The 26,066-nt window shown below is 38.5% G+C and overlaps 1 protein-coding gene across 3 annotated transcripts in view; it reads left to right on the top strand.

Annotated features, from left to right (window-relative positions):
• CDH8 (cadherin 8) overlaps positions 1-26,066 on the top strand; it is a 721,537-nt gene that overhangs the window by 323,463 nt on the left and 372,008 nt on the right. The window lies entirely within an intron of this gene.

Here is a 26,066-nt window from a genome sequence, read left to right as displayed (position 1 = left end):
ATGGACAACTCAGTTTAGTGATTTTGGTGCTTTTACCAAGTTTTGTAGGACATATGCATCAGCCAAGATGCTTATTAAAAAAAATATTATTCTGTGTGCTCCTATACCAGAAATTCCGATTCCTGGTGTCCAGAAATTAATATGCTTTATGAATTTCACCAGCTAACCAGTGGAGTAATTAGCCCCATTTTAGTTCATGGTACCAATATACTAATTACATTCTGAGATATAATCATTGATATTAGAGGTTATTCAGCCTCACTTCCTATTAGAATCAACTGAGGATGTTTGGTTTTGTTTTTAATTATCTTTGCTGTAGCTCACACCCGGAAATTCTTAGTTAGTTGACCTGGGGTGAGATTTAGGAATCATACTATTTTAAAATCCCCAAATGTTTCTAATTGGTATCAAAGGATGAAAAGCTGAGAATGATCTTCCAGATATAACATAATGGAGACAGGAAGATCTCAAATACCAAACTGATTTTCCCAAAGAAGGCACCCTAGTTAAAATTCTGGCCCTGGAGATGCTTTCCTTCAGAGGCAATAGTGCTTTCTTCTCCAATGATATAATAACTCAAAAATATATTTGCTGTCATATTTTAAAATATTAATTTAAAATTCTTATTGATATGGAGTTCCCATTGTGGGTTAGAAAGTTAAGAACCTGACATAGTCTCCATGAGGAAGCAGGTTTGATCCCTGGCCTTGCTCAGTGGGTTAAGGCTCCAGTGTTGCTGTGGCTGTGGCCTAGGCCAGCAGCCTAAAAACTTCATATGCCACAGGTGTGGCTGTTAAGAGAAAAAGGAAAAAAAAAAAAATACAATTCTTATTGATGCAGAAAACTTGCAGATATATAAATAGTGCTTACTAAAGGGGAACTTGGAGAAAAGAAGCTTCAAAAAAGTGAAATTGTCAGAGGAGATTAGAAAAGTCAAAGAAAAAGAGGCAAGTTTAGAGGAGACCATAGTTAAAACATTTGAAAAGTCCCTATATTGTGCCTGGCACTGTGGTAAATTGTTAACATGCATCGTATTATTTAATATTTGTAATCATCCTATGACAGGCACATCATTAGTCATATATTTTCCCACTAGGAAAACTTTCCAGATGTACAATGAATATAACATAGGGGCTAAAACTCAAGGCCCATGATACTAGGTCAGCACCCTTGCTGTTAGAAGACACTATTATAGTACCATTCCCAGAAATGTGTTAGATATATGGAACTTTTTATTTAAGGAAGAGAGTCTGGTTTTGAGGTTCCAGGTGTGATGAAGAAATTATTAGGGATCAGTGTGATGGAAGAGAGTTGATCATAGAGCTCCAAAGACCGTGAAACAAGCCCAGATAGGAAGCCCACATCCCCCACCCCACTTCTTAGAAGAACCAATCCCATTGGAATCTAGATTCTAGCAGGGATGTCAGAGATTTGTATGTCAACTGGGAAAAAAAAAAAGGCACAAGATGAGAGTTGTAAGGTAAGTTTTATTGGGGGCAAAATGAGGACTATACCCAGGATACAGCCTCTCAGATAGCTCTGAGGAACTGCTCCATAGAGGTAGCTGGGAAGGTCAGTATATATATATTAGTGAAAGAGGATGCATGCAGTCAAGCACATGTTTTGGCAGAACGTTGCTGCTAGTCACGAGAAACAGAAGTCTTCGTTAATGATTTTAGTGTTTTTGTAGATATGAGAAAATGAAAGAAATTGGGCTCATTAAAAAAAAAAAAAAAAAAATCCTCTCCTGAAAATCTCTCTCGAAAGGCCTGTTCTGCCAGTTTTTTCCCAGAACACAATGCCTCTTTCCAGACCCCTCTCTTGAACTCTTTTCGGGGTGTGTTGAAGGTCAGCAACTGCAGAGACTAGTGATTTCATCCTTGTAGGAGGAATTGGCAGGTGACAATTTCTAGGTGGCATGTGAATTTCCTGATGCTTCATCTTCATTCTAGATTGACCTGCTTACAAGTTGCTTTGTTACGGCTTAACAATGTGCTGAGCCCTTTACTCATGTCATATTGAGAACATACAGCACAGTTGCTGCCCTTGTAGTCACTTTCATAATCTAGAGAAATTAACACATGCATTCCATTCATGGAGCATTTATCTTAAGGGCGGTGGGTAAAATCATTTTTGTATGGGAAAGATGACAAAATGGAGGAGGAAGGAAGGAAGGAAGGAAAACACAAATGAAGGAAGCAAAGAAAAAAGTTGATGTTCAGAAACATTACAGCCCTGTGGGTGGGTGGTGGACCTGAAAATGGGAAACAGGTTGCTGACACATTGTACTCCCCCCAGAGAACCCACCCTTGTCCATTTCCTGTTGACTTTTTGTCCTGAAAAGAGAGAGAGCCAATAGCTTGCTAAGCCTTCTTGATGACAATGTAGTGAAACTTCACTTATCCACAAGTCCACTCAGTCTTTTAAAAACATTCCCCCTGGGTAAGAATTGCTTTATAAACCACCTGTTTTCCACTGAGTGCTATCATTATAAGCCAATTTCTCTGAAAGTGTTGCCTTAAAAAATACTACCTACTGACTGATAGCAGAAATGCTATGTCAACTACTTACCGTATCTACTTGTTTTTCTCTTCTGGTCTGAAAATTATTTTTTGGAACATAACAAAATATATCGATGCAAACGTTTTTTCGGATCATTTGAGTGTCTCTCTTCTTTTATTTCAAGAAAAATGTGTGCTTGTTATTCTTGTTTGGGGCTATTGAAAGAGATAGAAAAAATAGAAATTCTGTCCTTTAACCCCAGATTCCCAAGGTTTCTGCCACAGGACATAAAGCCCTAAAATGTTCATTGCTAGGCTGTGCACATTTCAGAGGATCTACTCAGATGCTATACATGTGTTCATACATCTTCTATTTGACTATTTTCATTTTGATTGATTTTTTTATTTTTTCATAATTTTATAACTTGAAAATAAAACATGCTTGGCTCTGACCACTTGATATTTTTTTTAAAAAAATGTACTGAACATTTGCTCTTAAGAGAAAATTGGATCCGTGATGTGACTATTTCTGTTTAATGTCAGGTAGTCACAACTTGTTAAGACCTGCTTTTCTTAAGGCTCTGAAATTGCACTTATAATGAAAATTCATTTTCAGTGTTTGGTGTATGCTTATAACATTCTTCATCTGTAAATTACCTGCAATTTTCTTTTACTAGGCTGGTTCCTAATATAAAATCCCAATACTATACTATGGCTTACTTGAATTTACATCAATATAAATTAATAAAAAATTAGCAGTGACCGAAAGATGTGTGTAGCCTAGTTAACAGTATCACACTAATGTCAACTTTCTGGCTTTAATATTAATAACTTAAATAGTATGTTACCATTGGGGAAGGTGAAGGAATGGCATATGGAACACTGTGTATTATTTGTACAAGGTTCTGTGACTCTCTTTCAAAATAAAAAGCAGTGCTACACAACAGGATCTCATTGTTAATCCATTCCAAAAGCAAACGTTTGCATCTGTTAACCCCACGCTCCCAATCCCTCCCACTAACTGCCCCCACCCACCCTGCCCTGCAACCACAAGTCTATTCTCCAAGTCCATGATCCTGCTGAGTAGCACTGAGAAATATGAATAGATACTTACAACAGAGCATGACAATGGGAGAAAAAATTATGTATGCATGTATGTGTAACTGGGTCCCCATACTGTACAGTGGGAAAAAAAAGTGTGTTGGGGGAAATAACAATTAAAAAAACCAATAAAAAACCGTTGACAGTAAAACAAAGAAAGAAAGAAACAGATAACACTGTAGAGTAACAAATACAGACTTTAGAATAATACAATTTGGGTTCCGGGCTCCATCATTTAAGAACTGACTTTGAGAGAATTACTTGATCTTTTAAGGCCTCATGTTATCCATCTCTAAAATGGGAGTAGTGATCAGAGTTGTGTAAGAGAAATTTTTCAGTGAATGTTGCCTGGAGAAGCCACAAAAAATGTGATAACTCCGTAAGTGATATAGTTAAACCAACAACAACTACAAAATCTTTGTGGAATTTCTTATATTTTAAGTGTTTATACTGCACACTCTGCCTTAGGCAAAAAGTGTTTTTTGTTTGTTTTTCATTTTTTTATGGGAAGTTCCCAGGCTAGGGGTCAAATCAGAGGTAGCCACTGGCCTAGGCCACAGCCATGTCAGATCTGAGTCACATCTGCGACCTACAGCACAGCTCACTGTAATGCCGGATCCTTGACCCACGTAGCGAAGCCACACGTGCATTCTCATGGATACTAGTCAGATTTGTTTCCCCTGAGCCATGATGGGAACTCCAAGGCCAAAGGTGTATTGTAAGGTAACCTGACCTTTAAGTCCTTTCAAGCCTCTGAATTCTTTACCCATTTATGTTTCTGTCTCTGACTTTAAGGTGATGGGACGATAAATGACTATTACCAGGAGAAGGAATTGTTCTTGGCTCCCTCTTCCCTGTCACAATACATCCCTACTACAGGGTGCAGACCTTCACATGTTGGCTAAATAGATACCACTCCAAGGCCCTTTAATATTGCGAAAAGCAATACTTTGAATGTCCTGTTTTACAATTAAAGCAACAAATCCATTGTCATTAAATAAGCAAACTCTTAGATATTATCTTTTGTGATGAAAACAAGCACTATAACATCATAATCCTGAAGAACCAAGAAGCCGGGTATTTTTTTCCTTGTTATGATAGAGCATAGCACTGTAAAACACCATTTGGGAAAAGACATCGAACCGTCCCATTTTTTTTTTCATTTATTTATTTTCTAATATTGAATATTCCAGTGCATTCCTAATGAGTAACATCATTTTGGACAAATTTCTCTGAAAAGTGCTTCTGAAGTTGTATTGCATGCTAACAAGGTTACTAGTTACAATAAATTATCTAACGTCTACCTTATAAATCACATTTTTTCAAAAAGTTCATATACTAATGCAAACATACATTGCATATTCAGTTTCCTTATTAAAGAAGTCATCCCATTCAAAAGAATGAATCCCTGATTATCATAGTCATAGTGGAATTTCCTTCGTCTTTGTGGAATTTCCGTGTCATTGTTTTCACCTTATCAAATCCTCGGTGAAATGTTCACAATCAACTATGGACCAGTAGTTGAAGGTTGAAATTGATGTGGCTCCAAGCTGCACATGTTCTGTTCTTGTCAGTCATATGGAAATCAATTCTAAATGCATATTTTTGGCCTTGATTTCCATAAGTGTTCTACACACTTTGACAAGCATCTTCCAAAGTTTTAACTGCAAGGGATGTTGATGAATAAAATGATAGCTCCCACATGGACAAAAGAAAGCTGATGACACATAATGTACAACCTGATGAACATTTATGATCTTATCAGAGAACTAGTAGAAAGGCTGAGACTTCTGGAAATAAGACTATCAGGCTCAGGAGGCTGGTATAAAAGTCTTATACAGTAATAAAGGAAAAGTAAATCTTTTCTGATAAATGATAACTTTGACAATATAGCAAAATCACATTTTCACAATCATGCATTACTTTGACTTATGCTGAATAAAACAGACCAAGTCATAAAGATGTTGAAACCTGTGCAACATCTAAATCTACACTTTCCCACCTTTTCCCTGGATGATCTCAAGTAAATTATTGAACACCAAAGTCCATAATTTCATATGTAAAATGTGGGAAATGAAAAAAAAAGCTTTGACAATTTTGTGTGGATGAAATGAAACCATGGTTCCACATCACTTACAATACAAGGTAAACTACAGTATTTTTCCTCTAAATTGGTAGCCTGCCAAATTGATGAGAATATTTTTTCAGTGTCTTAACTCTACTGTCCCATCTTTTTTCCTTCCAGTCTAAGGATTACATGAGAAACCTAAGGCGCTTAAACATAACCCAGGCTCCTATCTAAAGATACATGGATGTAGAACTATAGAATGTGGGCCTATCAATGGATTTCTCCTGATATTGTCCTTGCTCCTCCCAGCCACAACGTGTGCTCTTGTATATGGTCTCGTACTAGACAGTCACTGAGGCTTATCTAAGCTTAGACAAAGTCTCTATCACCCAGATCCTGGGGAATTGTCTTGAAAGATGTAGAAATTTGTCTTGCAGGTCATGTCCTTTCATTAGTCTTTGTTTGAATTACCACACCCTTCACTTTACACAGTTGTAACCTCCTTCAAGCCCTTTTCTCCCAGCCTTAGTGGTTTTATATCCAAACCAGCAAGGATATTGTCCCTGGATGACTACATAATCAATATCCATAATTCTAGATCCAAAGAGTTCTTTTCCATACATTGGCTTGTATTTTCTTTCTTTTTATCTTCAGAAACAAAAAATTAATTGAGCTTCTTTTAGGGCCTGGAACTTAGAGACACAAAACCATATTTGGATTGCAATAGTCACAACTGTAGCTTAATTGAAAATGGCAAGTTTAGGAGTTGCTTTGTGGCTTAGCGGGTTAAGGATCTGGCATTGTCTTTACGTTGGCTCAGGTTGGTGCTGTGGCATGGGTTCAATCTCTGGCCCAAGAACTTTCACATCACAGATGCAGCCAAATAAATAATTAATTCAAAAAATAAATTAAAAGGGCAAGCTTAAATATCTTCCTGTAGGACAATTTTATGGGCTTCTAAAATGACTTTATATTCAGTTAAAAGAAAAGACATATATAATACCAACCACCACTTTCCTTTCTCATGGTAACTGATCATAAATTCATAGGAGGAAATCAAGAATATGTGATAGGTGATTTTATGTGTCAACTTGATTGAGTGAGTCACAGTGCCCAGATATTTGGTCAGACATTATTCTGGATGTTTCTGTGAAAGTATGTTTTGGATGAGATTAATATTTATACCAATGGTCTTAGAGTAAAGCAGTTGCCTTCCATAATGTGGCTGGGCCTCGAACAGAGTGACTTTGCCTCAACAAGAAAGAATTCTGAGAGCAGAATATCTTTGGATACAAACTGCGACTGTTCCCTCAATCTCCAGCTTGCTAGCCTACCCTACAGGTTTTGATTACTACGCATGACAATTATGTGAGCTAATTGCTAAAAATCAATCATTTTCTCTCCAGACAATGACCTGAGTATATATTACTGAGAACCTATTCAAACTGAACTGAAGTTTACAAAATAAGCCCATCTTCATGACTTTCTTCATTCTTTTACAAATCCACTTTTCTGTTATTTCATGTCCCAATTCAACCCAATGTTTGAGTCTAAAGTAAGTATTTGTTGAGTGAAAATTATGTCTCCCACCCCCTCAAGATTAAAGTGCATTAGTCTACTCTAATTTGCACAGTTTCTGTATTTAATACAGAGGATTTTTCCAGACTAAACTGGCCATAGAGCTCTAGAAAAGTGGACTTTAGGTAGCCTCAAATTTTACACGAAAAAAATTTTAAGCAGTGGATTAGAGCTGCTGATTTTATTTCATAGTAAATTTACTTTGCATACATCAACTTCCTCTAGCCCTATTGATGAAAATCATAGGTTAGCAAAGCTTTCCTTCAGATGATAATTAGGCCATATAAGAATTGAATGGATAATAATAAATTTGCATGGTGCTTGGATAATTCAATATTTTCCTTATTTTTAGAATTATTGGTAACACTAGGCTATTTTAATGCTATTTTTAAACCATCATTTATCCAAACTATAATATTAAATTCTTAATTGTTTCCAAAGCTCCTATTTCATTATGAATGTTCTTCCCTCTTGATTTTCACCTGTTAGCTTTTGTTAGTACTAAAGTATTTGCTGAAACTTTCTGTAAGAAAATAAGAGTCTCACAAGTGCCTCACAAGGCCATTCAATACCGCATTTTTTTTTCGAAAATGATTTTTGTGCATTGTGGGAGTAACCAGAATCAATGCTTATCTGTATAACAATTTTAATGCTGTTTTTCAAAAGAGGGCTGAAGATGGGAGAGGCTGGTTTCTCAAGGCCAAAATACATAAAGGATTAGATTATATATATCTTTTTTTGAAAATCCAAGTAAATAGTTGCATTTGTACAATTAGAAAATGTCCATGGGTTAAAATGCATCTGGTAATGTACAATTTAAGTTGATAATAAAATCATTTCTTGTACACCAGTATGATATATAGATTTTGTGATGGGCAAAAATGACAACACTTATGTAAGACCCCTGACATTAGGGAGGGGAGACATTTTCTTCAGGTAATGACTCCATGTCAGAAAAAAACAACACACAAATTTATTTACTTTCTTTACTTGTATCAAAATAATAAAATGCAGTTAGAAAGATTGATATCATTGTCGTCATCATTTAGCTGAAGAAACAGTTAAGGAAGTCCAATTTTTTGAAACATATGTAACATTGTAATTTTATTATTGAGTATTAATTGTCTATAATTGTGTGCTTTTTAGGGTAGCTATTCTCCAGTGATAGTTGTTTATACTTTATCTGTGCAATAACTTTGCAAGAGACAATTTTCATAGACATATCATAATGGACATTCACTGAGGTATTGAAATGGACCTTCATAGAGTAACTGCTTTCTCTTTGAAAATGCTTTGCTTTATTTATTAAAAATCCTAGCAGGTATAGAGGAATAGGCCATTTTATAAATGAATAAATCAAGACCCAGAGAAGTTAAAAATTATTCATTCACGTTTTCATTTAAAAATATTGTAATAGTTCTTCACAGATGGTTACTAGGCTTATCGTGGTAATCATTTCATAAGGTATGCAAATATCAAATCACTATGTAGTATACCTGGAACTAACATAATATTGTTTGTCAACTACAATTTAAAAAAACATTTAAAACTATGAGAAACCTTTTTTTTTTTTGTCTGTCTGAGAGTACCTGGCTTTGTTTTACAAAAATGAACAGAAAGATAAATGTGGAGATTTTGTAATGTTTTCAAGTTATATAGGGAAAACAAGTATTGATCAAACAGCCCCATGGTAAGTGAAAAACAGAAAGTTGATAAGCTTGCTATAAAGGAAAGGAATGCCATTCTATGAGAACATGTGATAGTGAAACTTGACCAAGAATCTCCAAGATATCACTAACACAAGTTACAAAACAATTAAAATTCCAGCCTGAGAGCCAGGAAAATTTAGACTGGTTAGAGCAATGCAAAATGTTTATCATATGTCATTAGAGAATTATTTTATGATTTTAGAAAACAAACCAAAAAATAAGCAGAGCTCTACATTCCATTTCTGTTCACAGATATATTGCACATGTTTTTAGATAAGCAAACTGAAATCCTACAGCTGCAAAAGTTAAAGACCCAGGTTTCTCCGTCAACATAAGAAAGAACAGAAAGGGTCCCCCCACCTCCACCGACCCAACCTCCTAGTTAAGACCTCTGGTCAGAGACAAGTCCCATAAATTTCACCACTGCACTTTTTTCATTTTCACTCATGTATTCTTTATTTAGCCACTGAAAATATAATACCCCTCCACATTCTTGGTGAGTAAATGTCTAGCATTCCATCCCCCAGTCTGGAACAAAAGAGATGCATGTTGACATTTTGATGCTGGTCAATAGTTTTACAAAAGAAGTCACAATATCTCCTCAAAACACCCTCCATCCTAAGCATCCCTTAGATAAAAATGCCAGCTGAATTGTTTCATTCTTTCTAAGCAAAACTATTCAAAAGATGCAGGGAATCCAAAAGGACTGCCTGGGACTAGCTGTGAAAGGCAGCAGGCAATATAAGAGGTCAGAGAGAATAAAAGCAAGGTATTCACCATTGCCATAAGCAGCAACATGCCCCCCTGAGCTAACCTTTCTTGAGGTTGTGACCCTACTCTGCCAAGAGGAAGTTCTTGTGCAAATGAAAGATAGCTCTGATCCTGGTGTAGCAATAGAGATATATCTTTGGGTAAGATCCAGAAGGTAGTGAAATAAGAATCATAAATTCCACGGGTGCTTATGCCTGCTAACAGAAAAATACGGGGGCCTCTGAGTGTTGCAACTGTTTCCATCTGTTCTCTTTATGTGTAACTGATGTAAGAAATTAGTGACTGCCAGAAGTCACTTCGTTTGCAATTACAGTGTTTAATGATATTAGTATAAACTAGGAAAATGAGATGCTCTGTGCTAGGATAGAAAGCACAAATGAAGGTGAAATCAACTTTTGAAATATTCTATCACTTATGACATCCTTTGTCATCACATAAAGCAGAGGAATATTTTCACTTTATGGCAGAGCAGATGGAAAATCCCTAAGACCTGCTGATACAGGATGAAGAAAGCTTTCAAAAAAAGCTCCTGAATTCTCATGGATGGTCATAGGAGCGGCTTTATTTGTCTCCTGTAGGTCAAAATGGATAGGTGTAACAGAGAGTAAAAATCACAAAGCTGGTCGTATTACAAATTAAAACTTGACCCCCTGATGCTTGTTACATGTCAAAATGAGGTGCTAGAATATTCATCCTTCTTTTTGTCAAACTCTTGATAGGTCACATATTTTGAGTTCTGGCTTTCACTATACCCCAACCAGCAGTATAACCTTCACATTAACCACTGCAACCCTGGGTAAGCCATTTCAGTGAAATGAGAGTCAGAAAACCATCTGTGGGAATGGGTTTATTAATTTCTTCCCTGAATAATGCCCACATAATGATGGTATAGTCAAAAGATATAGAGGCTGGGGATAGTCTTAATAAAACTAAACCCTTGCAAAAGTAAATAGTAAAAAAACAAAACCCAAAAACAAATGGTGAGTATTTTAAAGTACAAATACAAGATAGGGTTCTCTTTACAGATATCTGTTAGTCAACAATGGAAGAAAAATTAAAATCCGCAAGACAACCATTGATTTTTGGCTGCACCCCCATCGTATGGAAGTTCCCTGGCCAGGGTTAGAACCCGTGTCACAGCAGTGACCCAAGCCACTGCAGTGACAATTTTGGATCTTTAACCCACTGTGCCGTAAGAGAACTCGCACAAGACAAGCATTTTAAGTAATATTTTGTGTGGGTAGCAGTAGCTTTTAGCAGAAAATGGATGTATCATTAAGGAGGACTCTTAGGATGAGTTAGAATGCTCAATCTGTCTGTCACAAACTGGCTCTGTGATGTACACAAACTCCATAACTTCTCAAAGTCTAAAAATTGTCATTGTAAAACAGATAATTCCACCTACCTCATTACACTACAATGAAAATTTTATGTACTAATGAATGTGGCAAGCCGTAAATGATGAATAAATACCAGTTTGTCTCTTTGAACCATTCAAACTCTAGAAATACCTTTAATAAGCTAAGCTTGACTTTCCATTGGAGACTCAATGGAAATGTAATAAAAGCTTTCTTGTAACACTTGTACATAGATAAAACTTACAATATATTTCGGAAGGTTCACAGGGGACTTGTAAACTATCAATAAATTCATGGATTGAACATGGATTCCTGGCTTACACACAATTTGTAGACTCCAAGAAGGTGAAAAACAGAAAGAGTGTTTAGGGTGTTCTGAAAATTTTTCAGACACTTTAAGCAAAAATTCCGGAAATATCTTCTATTAAAATACACAACAAAACATATTTCTTGGAGTTTAGTTGTATGGCAACTATCACTTCCTTTCTGAAATGAACTAGTACAATGTAAGATCATAATGGAGAAACCAGATGTGCAGATTTGCAACAAAACATTTGTTCTGCTGCACTTAGGTTAGTGTTATCAAACTTACGATTATTGGCTTACATTCTCAAATTTAACAACCCCCTTGCTTCTGAATGCACAGAGCATCTGGAAGTGGTAGAGAACTTTGGGACAAAAAATCAGACACTTGGGAAATTACTACTCTTTTTTTTTTTTTTTTTTTTTGTCTTTTGTCCTTTTAGGGCTTCACTCACAGCAAATGGAGGTTCCCAGGCTAGGGGTCTAATCAGAGCTGTAGCCACCAGCCTACACCACAGCCACAGTAATGCCAGATCCGAGCCATGTCTGTGACCTACACCACAGCTCATGGCAACATGGCATCCTTAACCCACTGAGTGAGGCCAGGGATCAAACCCTCAACCTCATGATTCCTAGTCGGATTCCATTCCGCTGCGCCACCATGGGAATTCCGAAATTACTACTCTTGAACTGTGACTGTTGAACTAATATATTAGTTTTTTGGTGGTTTCTTTAGACGTATTCTCCTTTGAAGCCTCTAAACAAGAAGAACATATTTTATTACATATTATTCCTTATCTGGGCATGTGATATGAAAATCCCTTCAATCATTGTTTTCTTTTGAGTTATTATGAAGACAAGTATTGGAGGAAGAATAAGCCCATCTTTATATACAACCTAGTTGCAATTAATTACAATATACAATTATATTATTAATAGCCATAATTATGGTAGTTTTGCAGAAAGTGCTAACTTGGAAATTTGCACAGGATTATATATATCTGTTCTTTTGAAAAGAATGTTTCCAACCAAATATTCATCTGAAAATATTGAGAGTTTCTGTTTCTAACAAAGCCTTCACACTCCTGAAAATCTCTCATAAATTTTGGCATACTGGCGTGCCTCATTTTATTACATTTTACTTTATCATGCTTCACTGATAACTGTGTTTCGTGTGTGTGTGTTTTACAAATTGAAGATTTGTGGCACACTTATGTAGAGCAGGTCTCCCAGCACCATCTTTCCAACAGCATTTGCTCATTTGGAGTCTCTGTGTCACATTTTGGTGATTTTCACAATATTTTAAACTTTTCCATTATTATATTTGTTATGGGGATCTGTGATCAGTGATCTTCGATGTTATTGCTATAACTTGCTGAAAGCTCAGATAGGTGATGGTTAGTGTATTTTAGAAAGAAAGTATTTTTTAATTGTTATGTGCAATACTTTTTAGACATTGTTTTTGCACATTTGGTAGACTATAGGATAATATAAACATAACTTTCATATGTACTGGGAAATCAAACAATTTATATGACTCATTTTTTTGCATTGATCAGGAACTGACCTTAAATATCACTGAGGCATGCTTGTATACTTTTACATATGTCTTTAGTTACGTAGTAGAACAAAACAACCACACAAAAGTCCTTGCAAAAGAAAGGCATGATGAAGTTCCCACTGTGGTCCAGTAGGTTAAAAATCTGACTGCAGTAGCTCAAGTCACTGCAGAAGTGTGGGTTTGACCCCCCAGCCTGGCACAGTGGGATCTAGCATTGTTGAATTGTGTCTCAGATTTGATCCCTGGCCTGGGGCCTTCCATATCCCACAGGTGCAGCCTGTGGAACAGAATAGACTAGAGTGGAGTAGAGTAGAGTGGAGTAGAATAGAGTTGGGTAGAGTAGGGTAGGGTAGAGTAGAGTAGGGTAGGGTAGAGTAGAGTGGGGTAGAGTAGGGTATAGTAGAGTAGAGTAGGGTAGGGTAGTGTAGTGTAGAACAGCACAGCACAGCCATGGGTTGGTTTTAGCTTGATTAAACTGGGGTTTTGCATATTAAATGTAGGGAAGAGATATGTAATTTAAACCAATGATATGTAATAAAACACTGTCTATACTCAGAAAAAAAAATATAAAAATTGAAACAGTTTTGCTATCAGAGATCCTTTATTTGGTCAGGTGGTTTAGAGAAGCTAAGATGGACTTGGTTCTATTGCATCATGTAGCAAGCATATATATATATATGGAGAGAGAGAGAGGTTAGTTGCAGATGGAGTGGCATTTGGAGGCCACGAGCCCTTTGGTAAAGTGGTCTTTTGAGCACAGTGTTCCTTCCCATGATGAAGGTGTCAAGCTGCATAGCATCACTGAATGAAGAAACCCAGTCCTCACTGGAACACCTGGTTTTCTATAGAGAAATAAAACATCTCACTACATCTTCTATCTATTGCCTGTGCTAGATATGGCAGATTTTGTTCTGCACTGATCTTTTTAATTGCAGATTTAATTTAAATTTGTGTATGTAAGGTTACAGAACCACTTGTGGATGGGAGCTGAGTATCCCTTCTGAGAGTATGCATATGCTTTCAAACAGGCATGGTAGCAGACAGCAGGTGTTAAAAGCAATACAAAAATCCAACTGTGTGTGCCCTCTGTCTGCTGCATCCCTGAAGGGGTTCTGGAGAACTTGATGTCTCAGAATATTTCAGATTTGGAGTTGGGAAGATGGGGGGTTTAGTTGCTGTGTCTACCAATCCTTTTTTTTTTGTGAAGTCTCAGCTTCACTACAGTCTTCATTCACTCATTTGTATTTCTGCCCATGATATATACATTGAACGTCTGTTATATGTCAAGCCCTCTGCTAAGAACAGCAGAGTCAGAGATGCATAAGAGAAAACTGCCGACCACAAGGAGTTTACAGATTTGTGCTAGAAGACTTGCAAACAGATTATCAGAGACCAGGATGGTAACAGCTCTGATGAAAGGAGGAAATTGCAATGTAAACTCAAGAAAGGGGCTAAATAACTCAGCTTGGGAGAAAATAGGTTTTTGGAAGGCTTCTCAAAGGAAGTGAATTTTTAAATGCCAGACATTCTCTGGAGACTCCCCTGGAAGAGCCAGCTAACCATTCTACACTTGAAAAATGTATTATTTCCAATGCCTCTCCACTGTCCCTCTACAAGCACTTCTAATGGTAGTGGCACAATAAATACATTAAATGCCAAGTTGATGGTAGCCTCAGTAATGACTAGAGCATAGCAAACAACATGGAACACCTTCCTAGGGGCATTAGGGAAGATTAGGGAGACCATCCTGGGAGAGAGTACATCCGAGTTAAACACTGAAGAATAGGAGTTGGCCAGACAAGGAGAATGGGAACTCATTCCAGAAAGAGACTTGAGAGAACTAAGCATATCCATGTCTCTTTGGTTCCAGAAAGCATGACCCAGTTTCTGTTCCTCTGTAGAGAAATGCTGATTCAGATTTGGCTGGGTTTGCTAAATATCAAGACAGAGAAGTATCTCAAAGAAAACAGTAATTTTTTTTCTTTGTTTTAAAAGATATAACAGAAAAAATGAATGAGTTGAAGATGATGCCTTTCTTTGGGTAAAAGAGAACGAAGATAGGATTCTTATGTCTATCATGAGGGCAAAGTGAGTTTCTGTAACTCACAGGGTTTTCAGAAGAAATGAATGAGACAAACTTCTTGCCCCCATTCCTGATAACTAGTCAGCATTTAATAGAAATATTTCATTCTTTCCTTCAGTCCTCTCCCAAGCATCCTTTTTCAGTGAGTGTGGTCTGATGACCTCATTTATATGTCTGTAAACATCCTGGAAAAAAAAAAGCCTGCAAAAATTTGGACAGAAGAAAGGTATTAAATAGAAGGGAAAGATGTTGCTTGGGATAATAACTTTAGTTTCATTCTACTCATAGCCTTAAAAGCTGACTTACAACGGGCAAGAAAACAAATGGATTTCTTCACTCTTGCCTAACTTTCATGTACATGATACATAAATAATGTAAAAAGGTGACTTCTGTGCTGGCTTGTTTTCTCTTTCACTCATTTCCCAGTTACTTTTCAGAATTCTAAGAGCTCTGTCACAGTATTATGAAACGAAAACCACATTAATTGCATTCTCAAGACAGGTAAATGCTGATATGTGATGCCAGCTGAGCCCACAGGCTACTTACTAGGTGGACATTATTCTGATGTTTGGATAGACTTTTTCTTACAAGTCTATGAGCTAAGTTATATATTATTCCCATTTTAGAGAGGATTCACAATAAATAAGCGGTATAAGTTCACACATCAAGTAAGCAGTGCAGTCTGCCCTTGAGCCCAGGAAGTAATGATGGAATGTCTGTGCCTCCAACCACTATTCTGAAGAAATATATGGTAGAGGAATCAACAGAGTGAATTTTTTTCATTTTTTAAGTTTTATTGAAGTATAGTTGATTTACAATGTTGTGATAATTTCTGCTGTACAACAAAGTGATTCAGTTATACATGTACACACATCCATTCTCTTTCAGATTCTTTTCCCACATAGATTATCACAGAATGTTTGACAGGGAACTCTGCCCAGCAGAGTAAATTCTTAAATGCCTCTCTTCTCCCTCCAAACTCAGATGATTAAGGCTGGGGTTTGATAAAAAGCTATTTAATGCTCCCCAGGTACACTCTATGGAAAAAAGAGCTGTGCGTGCATGCGTGCATGCGTGCGTGTGTGTGTGTGTGTGTGTGTGTGTGTGTGCGTGTGTGTGTGTGAAAAGAACCCTGCCTGTGCACTGGAGGTGCAGGTCCATTGAAGGTAAAAACAAAGCCTGTCCAGGATTATCTACCTTCATTGTCTCCTTTGATTCCGTGGCATATTTATGATGTACATGTCATCATTCCTATTCTGCCAGGAAAGAAACTGAACTCAGAGTGGCTGGGAGACTCCTCCCAGGTGACAGAATTATATGTGGCAGAGCCAGGGCTTGAGTACAAATGTCAGTACAGGATGGTATTATAAGAGCATTTCACAGAAAGCATCATATTTGCTGGAAATGGGAATAGGTTCAGGAAAGGCTTTCCTGGAAAGAAAAAAAAAAAGTACTTCAACCAAGATCTGAAGAATGAGTAAAATTAACTCAGAATAGAGGGAATGGTGCTTCAGGCGGAGAGAAGAATGTGAGCAAACAGGGCCTGGCCTGCATGGTCAGCAGGGAAAAGGCCAGTTTTCTCCAACATAGAGAAGAAGCAGGAGGTCAGTGCAGGATGAGGAGAGGTAGGAAGGAACCACGCATTCAGGGGCTTGTAGTAAATGACAAAGAAGTGAACCTGTGTACTGGGAGGCAAGGGTGACCACAGCAAGGTACTCAAGAATGCCTGAGGGGAAAGCCAGGAGCAACAACTATGCAGGTTTTCTGAAAGTCGACTCTGAAGGTAGCACATCAGGCGCAGTGAATTTATGTGGACCAGTTAGGAAGCTCCTGTAACCGTGTAGCAAAAAGGCGATGGACAATTAGAACAGAGCAATGGGCAGGTGATACAAATGGATATATTGGAAAATTTGTCAAAATCAGCTGAACTTACTGGGAGGTAAATCAATGGTTAGAGAGACTCAGAGGTTCAGGCTAGACTTCTAGCTGGGTAGACCTCCGCATCCCTCACTAAGAAGAGAGCATGGATTAGAACTACCCACTTGGTAGTTCCCATTGTGGCACAGTGAAAACAAATCTGACTAGTATCCATGAGGATGCGGGTTCAATCCCTGGTCTCGCTCAGTGGGTTGAAGATCTGGCGTTGCCGTGAGCTGTGGTGTAGGTCACAAACGCAGCTCTGATCTGGCATTGCTGTGGCTGCGGCTGTGACATAGGATGGCATCTACAGCTCCCATTTGACCCCTAGCCTGGGAATTTCCATATGCTGTGGGTGCAGCTTTAAAAAATCAAAAAAACAAAACAAAACAAAAAACCTACCCACTTGGTAGGAAATATAAAATGGAGGAGTCCTAAAGGGTTCTGAGCAATATGCATTTATTCACATAAAAACATTTCCAGGGAGTTTCCTTCATGGTGCAGTGGAAACAAATCTGACTAGAATCCACAAGGATGTGGGTTCAATCCCTGGCCTTGCTCAGTGAGTCAGAGACCCCGCGTTGCTCTGGCTGTGGCGTAGGCCAGCAACTATAGCTCCAATTTGACCTCTAGTCTGGGAACTTCATATGCCATGGGTGCAGCCCTAAAAGAAAAGAGACTGGAAACTATGTCTGGTCACTTATGAGGGAGCATGATAATGTGAGAAAAAAGAATGTATGCATGTATGTGTAACTGGGTCACCTTGCTGTACAGTAGAAAATTGACAGAACATAGTACCAGCTATAACGGAAAAAATAAAAATCATTATTACTGAAAAAAAAAAAAAGAAAAAAAATTCACACACTCCCTGATAGGCATTCAGGAGGAAAAACATTATGAAAATCTGGTGACCTACACTCACTGCCGTCGTACAATGGATATAAAGAGAAATGTACATGGTTTCTAGACTCTCATTTTAAAGATGAGAAAACTGAGGCTTGGGGAGCAGGTAACACAGACTCCAGGCCACATAGCAACTGTGTAATAATTCCATTGAACTGCCAGGGCTTATGTAACGCATGACACAATGTGTGGAGAACGCCCTTGGTATCTTCCTTTCCGTTTATCCCAGGGCCAAGGCACCCCTACAAATCAAATATACCATATTCAGGGGGTTCCCGTCATGGCATATTGGAAACAAATCTGACTGGGAACCATGAAGTTGCAGGTTCGATCCCTCGCCTCGCTCAATGGTTTAAGGATCTGGCATGGCCATGAGCTGTGGTGTAGGTCTCAGACGCGGCTCGGATGGATCTGGCATTGCTGTGGCTCTGGCGAAAGCCTGCGGCTGCAGCTCCAATTAGACCCCTAGCCTGGGAACCTCCATATGCCGCCAGTGCAGCCCTAAAAGGACAAAAGATCAAAAAAATATGTATATATATGTATATATATGTGTGTGTGTATATATATATGTATGTATATAGTAGATTCAAACACTGACATGCACGAGATACTTTCCTGAGTGACTTTTTTTGCTTCCTTATTGGGTATTTGGTAGATTCGGTGATACCAAGGATATGAGCCAATGTCAAATCCCATATCCCATAACTTAACTTGCTAAAAGATAATATATTCTGTTTTCCACACTATGATTTTTTTTAGACTTCCTCCTCTTTATTTTATTTTATTTATTTCATTTTTTGGTGGGAGGGTCTTTTTAGGGCTGCATCCGCGGCGCATTGAAGTTCTGGTCTAGGGATGGAATTGGAGCTGTAGTTGCCAGCCTACACCACAACCACAGCAATACAGGATCCGAGCCGCATCTGTGACCTCCACTGCACCTTGCAGCAATGCTGGATCCTTAACCCACTGGGCACGGCCAGGGATCAAACCCCCATCCTTATGAATACTAGTCAGGTTCTTAACCCACTGAGCAATAATAGGAACTCTCTCCTCTTCATTTTTATTGAAAATAATAGCTGCTATATTTTGCTTAAGATAAAGAGGCAGGTCAAAAGAAAGACTTATTTATTCATGTGTATGTTTGTGTAGTATATGTGTGTGAATGCATCAGTTTCACTTAGGAAGTTTAAACATTTATGCATAATTATGAATAGAAACCAAAATGGATTACGGATACTGAACGACCTAGGAATTGACTCGTAGACAAAATTTGATATGATTTGTCATCCTCTTGCCTACATATCTTGAAGAGTCTGTAAAATAAAAAATAAAAACTGTGCAGGATGGAGTTCCTGTTGTGGCTCATTGGGTTAAGAATATGACTAATAATCATGAGGATGCGGGTTTGATCCCTGACCTCACTCAGTGGGCCAAACAAAGGTCTGGCATTGCCATAAGCTGTGGTGTAGGTTGCAGATGTGACTCAGATCCAGTGTTGCTGTGGCTGTGGCGTAGGCCTGCAGCTACAGCTCTGATTCAACCCCTAGCCCCGGAGCTTCCATATGCTAAATTCCATATCCTAAAACAAACAGGTGTGGCCATAAAACAAATAAAAATTATGCATCAGGAAAATGGCACACTATTACATCACACAATTTTAGGGTTTCCCTCAAAGAGTCGGAAGGGCAAAACCTGGACACTCAGATGACAAGCCCTACTCTCCATCCTTGCAGGAGGAGTTTGGTATCGAGTAGGGGGTTGGTCCAGGCTTGGATTCTAACCCTGATTATTTATCCCCAAACTGTATGGCTCAGTGTAAAACACTTAAAGTCTCAGAACCTAAGTTTCCTTATCTGTAAAGGGGGAATGATAATCGCACCACTTTTGTAATGGTGTTGTGATGAGTAAATGAATAAACGTAGTGAAGTGTTCATTGTTGTTCCTGGCACGAGTGTTAGTTATGCTGAGACCGATGATGAATATGTACAATAAAAAGTTGGTTCATCTGTGCCATACTTTAGATTCCACATATAAGTGATATGGTATTTGTCTTTCTCCTTCTGACTTAGTTCACTTAGTATGAGAATCTGTAGTTACATCCATGTTGCTACAAATGCCATTATCTTGTTCTTTTCTATGGCTGAACAGTATTCCTTTGGATACATGAACCGCATCTTCTTAATCCTCTCATCTGTCAGTGGACAGTCAGGTTGTTTCCATGTTTTCACTATTGTGACTAGTGCTGCAGTGAACATAGGGGTGCATGTATCTTTATGAATCATAGCTTTGTCCAGATACATGCCCAGGATTGCTGGATCCTATGGTAGTTCTATGTATAATTTTCTGAGGAACCTCCGTTCTGTTTTCCATGGTAGTTGTACTAATTTACCTCCCCACCAACAGTGGGGTACAACAGTTTACCTCTCTACACCCTCTCTGACATTTATTATTTGTACACTTGTTAATCATGGCCATTCTGACCTCTGTGAGGTGGACTTGTGGCTGCCAAAGAGGAGGTGGGATGGAGTGGGATAGATAGAGAGTTGACAGTTGGTAGCTACAGACTATTCTGTTTAGAATGGATAAGCCGTGAGGCTATTGTACAACACAGAGAACTATATCCAGTCTCTTGGGATAGAATATAAGGGAAGTTAGTATGAGAAAAAGAATGCATATGTATCCATGACTGGGTCATTATGCTGTACAGCAGAAATTGGCACAACATTGTAAATCTTTAAATTGAATACTTTAATTTTTTTAAAAAAAGATCAAGGAGTTCTCCTCGTGGCTCAGTGGTTATCGAATCTGACTAGGAACCATGAAGCTGCGGGTTCGAGCCCTGGACTTGCTCAGTGGGTTAAGGATCTGATGTTGCCATGAGCTGTGGTGTAGATCACAGATGTGGCTTGGATCCCATGTTGCTGTAGCTCTGGCGTAGGCTGGCAGCTATAGCTCCAATTAGACCACCTAGCCTAGGAATCTCCATATGCCGCGTGTATGGACCTAGAAAAGGCAAAGAAAGATCAGCAGAAAAAAGTCTGATGAGAAAAATCATTAATTCCTAACAGATAAAAGGAACAAGGAACATGAATAAATAATTCTTTAAAAAAAGATATGTGATTAGTGAATAAGAATATATTCAGTGATCCTAGTCATCCCAAACAGTAATGAAGTAATATATGAGGACTCTTAAATCAATAAATCTATTTTTAAAAAATGTTGGGAGATACTGGAAGACCTAGTAAATGCACTGCAGATAGGGATAATGGGGGACCATACTACTGGAAAATAAGATTTCTTCAGGAGTTCTCACTGTGGCTCAGCAGAAACAAACCTAGCTAGTGTCCATCAGGATGAGGGTTTGGTCCCTGGTACTGCTCAGTGGGTTAAGGATCTCACTGAGTATCCTTATGTATAGGTATATCCTGTGGTATAGGTCGCAGATGTGTCTCGGATCTGGCATTGCTGTGGCTGTGGTGTAGGCTGGCAGCTGTAGCTCCAATTCAACTCCTAGTCTGGGAACTTCCATTTGCTGTGCATGTGGCCCTAAAAAAAAAAAAATTAAAAAGATTTCTTCGTATGTCTGGGCCTAACAAAACAAAACATCTTTATAATGGTATCCTAAAAATATTTAGACTACTTCTGCAGTGAACATGTAATTTCTGCTTAGTCTGACAATGGCCTCTGCATGCCTCTCCCTTTAGTTCTAGTTTACTGTTCAATTGATTATTCTCAGGAAAAAGGAATAATGAAATATGTGTAATGAGTATATCATATGTATATTTCATATAGAATGTATTATGTACATATGCATTTAAGGTTTTTTCATTAGGGTCATAACATTAGGGGATGATCATTGTATCCTGGGTAATGCAAAGCACTACTTAGAATATTTAGATAGTGGACGATTGGTGGAAATTATGTAGGCTTTCTAATTTTAAAAAAATCTGAGTCAAATTTCAGGGTTTGTTCTGCCTCCTGGGGAAAACTTGTATTACCTCACCTTAAACACCAGGGTCCTATAAACGATCTTACAATTTTTGAAAATAAAAATAGATACTGTATATATCGACTGTTAGGTGTTGAGCTTAAACAGTGATGATATACAATTCAATGAAATACATAAACAGCATATGTGATGTGAAATGACTTGTCTTTTCATTTCGATGAACTGATTAACTGATCGGTTTTAGAACATACCTAAATGAAAGATCTCCAAGCTGGGAGTCAGGAGTCCTAGATTTTAATTTCAACTCAGCTTTTGTGGTTCCAAGCAACTATCACCCTCCTTGAGCAGAAAGCATATGACACACAACGTTTATGCCAAAGCCCAGCTAGAACGGGTATGTTCACACTCCCTGTGTTACCGTAAGTGAGTTACATGTACAGCAGCTCTCGGCTTGCACATCTGTAAAATAAACCTTTGATCTAAGTTATCTTTACGTTCCCTTCTAGCTCTGAAATGTATGATTACTAATACTTAATGTTTTAAAGTATTCAAAATTTTTACTCTTTTTTTTTCCTGAACATTGACTTTAAAACGGTATATCCTGTGGGTAGTTGGGAGGAAGTCAAAGGGAGAGCAGCCCCTCTAGTTTCAACTGGTACTTGAATCCCAAGCCAGAGGCAGCTCTTCCATTAGAAAGTTACCTGGCAAGAGTTTGTGGAAGTTGTGCATCTTTTTAAACCAGATTATTTTTTTCCCATCCTCAACAAAAACAATTGTACATCCAGTCAATGGCTGTCCGCCACCGTCAGGAGATCTGTTTATGGCTCGCTGTTCCTTTTACATTTTCAGCATCATGCATTTTAATTAGGATCTCTTATAACCCAGGAGCCCTCTCTACCTGCCACACAGAAATGAGCGTTAGGATGTTGGAAAAGATAGTTATCCTGGTTGAAAAGAAGCAAACAGATCTCAGAAAATGGACAGTCACGGAATGAGTTCAAAGCCCAGGGGATTACAAATGAAGGACCTGCTTTTCATGGAGCCAATACAGGCATCCCTGTGTCAGTGGCTCAATTTCCCCATGCAGCATTGATACAAGCGATTGCTATAGTGGTATAAGAGTCTCCTTATGTGCCAGATACATTGTACACATTTTATTTTACAGATACAGATGTTTGTGTGTAGAGATATTTTACCTAAGGAATGAGGATTAAAACCCAAGGGCCCCTATAACTTGGTTTGATGAAGTTTCCTCTTCAACAAGTTACACTTTGTGTTTGGATGCCTATATCATCAGTATGAGGAGGAAAATCTCTCTGAACAAACAGGAAAAATGGAAAGAATTTTGAAAAAATCCCAAAGAAAACCACAACATAGATGAAAAGAAAGAAGGAGAGAAGGAAGGAAATAGAAAAGAGGAAAAGGAAGGAAGGGAAAAAAGAAAAGAAAGAATGAATACAGAACAGAAGCCCTCAAAACCCAAAACGTATTGCGGGAGAGCTGTGAGCCAAAAGGAGGGCATGGGGATGGGATTTTTGTGTGACAGTGCCAAAGAGGAAAGAGGAAGCAAGAGGATTTGCTTGTCTGCATGAACAAGTCTAACCTCTAACCATTTCCCTTAAGGAGTACGTATTAGTGTCTCTTTTGATCAGTAAGTCAAGGTTTTAACCGTGTTATCACTGCCTTCCTTGTGGCTTTTCATAATTGTTCTTGAAATGGAAGTGTTTTTGCAGACATATTGGGAGATGGTCTTCTCACTTGGCTGATTATTTAATCCACCCCAAGCTGTCTGTCTGTCCATTGGATACGGTGTTCATGATGCAGACTGAAAGCCAAAAAAAGCTCAAAAGGCGTTAAGATCCTAGAGCAAATTAACTTACTTAATGGCTCTGTCAATCCACCCTCCCTTCAAATTCTACTATGTTGTTTTATACTAAACTCGATTAGTCTCTCATTGGGTTTGCTCTCTTTCCCATGCGTCAGTCAGTGTTCCAGCTTTCCTGCCTTCCTCCTAAGTGCTAAGTGTGGATGAGTACCCCAAGGAGCATTTTTGCCATCTACAAGATGTGTACAAATCTTATGGACTGGATGACTATGTCTCACTGATACTCCTATGTTGAAGCCCTGATTCCTAGTGGAGATGGGGCATTTTGGGGGACGTAGATGAGGTATGAGGGTGATGCCCTCAAGATAGGATCACTGTCTTTATAAAAAAAAAAAAAAAAAAAAAAGCAGGACTCTTTCTCTCTCTCTCTCTCCTCATATGCCTGCATCCATAAAAGGCTATGTGAGCATACAATGAAACAGAAGCCATATCCAAGCTAAGAAAAGAGCTCTCACCAAGCCCTGGAATTTCCAGCATCTTGTGAATGGGCTTCCCAGCCTCCAGAACTATGAGAAATAAATGTCTATTTTTTTAAGCCACGCTGGCTTTGTTACAGTGACTTGTACCAAGATAGGAAGTGTCACTAGGCAAAAAAATAGGTTTGAATCCAAGAGCCAGGGAGACAGAATGCAAACAAAGATTTTCTAAGCACTGCAGACCTGGACTACTTTAGGACAGCAGGGGTGATTCCCCTTGAGTTGAGGAAATCAAGGACGCTTTGGAGAGGAAGTGAACTGGCAGGATTTCCAAAGAGGAGGCTGATGAACCTCAGCAGGCCCTCTTGAGCTGAAGGAAGCATGGAAGCTTATTTGGCAAAGAAACTTAATCTAATAGCCTCATTCTGAATTATTTTTCATGTCTGGCTTAAGTGCAACCCTGAGATAAATCTTAAAAATGAGACCATACTCAGCTGTGATCAATTAGATGTGTCTGCCTTGGTTACAGGATGGAAGGGGTGTGCATGTTCACTGCCTTATTCGAGGAATTGAAAGAATCTAGTGAGGCAAAGTAGCAAGTTTGGAGTTGGGTGGAGGGGAAGTTTTAAATAGAAGAGATCAGAGATTAGTTAGTAAGGGGAACTGGGGACCAATAAAAAGGCTGTGGAGGGGTTCCTGTTGTGGCTCAGGGAAATAAGAACCTGACTAGTATCCGTGAGAATGCCGGTTTGATCTCTAGCCTTGCTCAGTGGGTTAAGGATCTGGCTTTGCTGTGAGCTGTGATGTAGGTCACAGATGCTGCTTGGATTTGGTGTTACTGTGCCTGTGGTGTAGGCCTGCAGGTGCAGCTCTGATTGGACCCCTAGCCTGGAAACTTCCATAGGCCACAGGTGAAGCCCTTAGAGAAAAAAAAAGTCTGTGGATACCAGAGCCTGTGGATACACTCTGAGAAAATTATGCACTCCAATAACTCCAGTGTTGGATACTTATGATAATATATCTGGAAATCTAGTGGGATAAACTTCATTTGATTTAAGCCATTAGCTATTCCGTTGCATTCATATGATTTAGACACTGTCAGTCACTTATCATTTCCCCAAATATTAACAATTCTTCAATACATTTTTATTTCCTTTACTGCCAGTTGCCTTGGGTGTAGGCCACAATTGGTTAAAGAATGTGTCCTTGATTTTTTCCAGTTCCCAGATAACTTACAGATATCTTAACATCTGATAATCTGTAAGTTATTGTCACTGGCTCAAAGTACGAGTCCTGGTCCAGAGGTTGTGGAGAGGCAGAGAAAAGAAAGCCTTCGTACAAGAGCAGCCTTGTCATCTAACTGGATCTTGGAAGTCAGGCAAAATGTCTTTACATATAAACTACTAGGGAGAGTAAAGAGGAAATTCTAGGCTAAAGAAGTGAGTGATTATTTGGAGAAAGGAAAGATTTCGGGCTGCTATGTGCCTGCCTGACAGTACGTGGTCACATGTTACAGTTGAATTGTAAACTTGGAATTGTATATAGAGCCCATGGATGCCTCTGACCCATCACCTTGGTGCATTTGTTATAAGTGCTGGCTATTCGCTGAGCACTAAAGTAGGCCCCATTAAAATATAGTAAAAATAATAGTAATTTGCAGACTTCAAAGCACCTGTCCTGGAGCCTATAGCTCCAAAAAAGAGACTCCTTATGTAGTAGACAGAGAGGTAACAAGTCCAAAATGTACAGTCAAATAAAAATCATGTTTTCACAATGTTTTCAACTCAGTTCAGGACGTCCAGTTTTCTTGCCCAGGGCCCTACGGTATAATATAATGGCTAAGGGTATAATATAAGGACCATAATATAACGGTTAAGGGTAGGATTTCTGGAGCCACCATCGCTGTGCGATCATAAGCAAGTTACTTTACCTCTCTGCACCCCACATTTCTAATCTGTGAGAT

This window comes from Sus scrofa, chromosome 6, assembly GCF_000003025.6.
Source record: "Sus scrofa isolate TJ Tabasco breed Duroc chromosome 6, Sscrofa11.1, whole genome shotgun sequence".
Lineage (NCBI taxonomy): Eukaryota > Metazoa > Chordata > Mammalia > Artiodactyla > Suidae > Sus > Sus scrofa.
The sequence above is the reverse complement of the archived record's forward strand: the minus strand, read 5'-3'. Positions and strand labels throughout refer to the sequence as shown.